Source organism: Panthera uncia, assembly GCF_023721935.1.
Source record: "Panthera uncia isolate 11264 chromosome A1 unlocalized genomic scaffold, Puncia_PCG_1.0 HiC_scaffold_16, whole genome shotgun sequence".
NCBI lineage: Eukaryota > Metazoa > Chordata > Mammalia > Carnivora > Felidae > Panthera > Panthera uncia.
In genome coordinates, this window is record NW_026057576.1 from 10,214,604 (window position 1) to 10,216,550 (window position 1,947).

The window sequence follows — 1,947 nt, forward strand, 5'->3', positions numbered from 1 at the left end:
TACTTTGAATAATTTCAGGGAGCTCTAGGGTACAGGGGCTGTCTTGAGCTCTCTGGTATCTTAGGTTGGTTAGGATAGCTGGACAGTAGTTTGGAGGATAGAGGTATAAGAGCTAGATACAGGAGGTGATGGGCGGGGGCGGTTGGCACTGGATTAATTGGCTTGCATATGAAAGGCACATTTACAGGTAAATCGTTTACTTTCTCTAGGAATTAGCAGCCCTGGAGGGGGCAGTTCTCCAGGGTCTGCAAGACCCTAAGATGCCAAAGGATCAAGCACAGAAACTAGAAAACTAAAAAATATAGGTACTACAACCTTGGTTGAACATGCGTGTGTGTGTGTATGAATATATAACATATATATTGTGCATTACACTTGTTATGTATATATTGATGAGGGAGCATAAGGCAAGCTGACAGGCCACAAACATCCCCCTTCCAACCAGGTGGGATATATGTGATATTTCTCGGGCACTCTTGGCTGCCCAAGAACAAAGGAAAGGGGCAAAGAAATGGTAACTGATAGAGATCATAGTCCTGCAGGACCTAAGTCTCCATCACCCCTCCATAGTGATGTGGGAAACAAAGGCTGAAGGAAGTGGCAGATAGAACTAAATTTCCTTATAACCTGCAGTCAATTGACAAATACTTGAGGCTGGCAGAGTAAAATGTTTCTATAGGAACTCTACTGTCTTAATGTTTTGCTAGAGGGAAAAACAACCTTAGCTTGACAATAGCTAGGCCTCCAGTATCCTGAGTCTTCTTTAGCATATGAAAATCTCACTGGAAACTTCCCCTGGACTTTACCTCCCCCAACTCCCTAGTATATAACCAGTTTCTCCTCATGGCTCCAGGGCAGCTCTTCCTGACCATGGGTCCTGTCCCCATGTTTCAATAAAATCACCTTTTTGCACCAATGACGTCTTCAAGAATTCTTTCTTGGTTGTCAGCTCTGGACTCCATGAACCTCACTATCACCCTCCCCACCCCCTCCCCCCAAAAACCCCTCATCATATATAATTGAATAATTAAAGCAAGACCTATAAAAAAGACTGGTACAGAAAGATTTTCTCAAAATCACTATAAGATATAAAAATGTAATTTTAAAGTATTTTCAAGTTACCAAATGGAAGACAGGGAAAAAAAAAAACAAAACGGAGAAATAAAAAATGGAGAGAACAAAAAGGAAAACAATACAAATGGGAAGAAACTTCCATTTTCAGCTTCCATATGCAGATTGCTTGGAAGTCATCATTTCTAAGCTTACAAACAACCAAAAACAGTCAGCAAACCAAATATCAAAGAACTGAGGTCACAGGGAAAACTGACACCTTAAAATCTGGAGAGACAGGCCAATCCAGAGTCACAGACAGGATTAGCTCAATAGGAGGTAGGTCCTTATGGTAGCAGAGACAGTACACTTGATAGACATAGACTTTAAGGCAACTGTTTAAAAGGTACTCAGAGAGCTAAAGGAAGCCACAAAGAGCCAGTGGAATCCAGGGGAGATATGTCCAAGTAAACAGAACATATCAATAAAGAGACAGAAATTATAAATAGGAACCAAACAAAAATTCTTGAACTGAAAAGTACAATTACTGATACGAAAAACTCACTAGCGGGTTTCAATAGCAGCTTTGAGCAGGCAGAAAAAAATGCATCACCAAACTTGAAGATGAGTCCTTTTTAGATCTCCCAGCCTGAAAGGAACAGCTTTGAATCCAAATGACAGCCCTGCCTTAGTTTAAAGCTAGGTTCTCTTTTCTGCTTATTATGGATCTTTGATAAGAAATACAATTGCTGAGAAGTCTGTTTTGCTTGCTGTTTGCTATGAGCATTGTGAGACCTTTCCTGATTGTAACCCGCTGTAGAATGGGCTGTAAAACTTCCTAAATGTAGTCTGATATGTAATGGAATGAGTGATTGTATACAAACTAACCGGCATTTC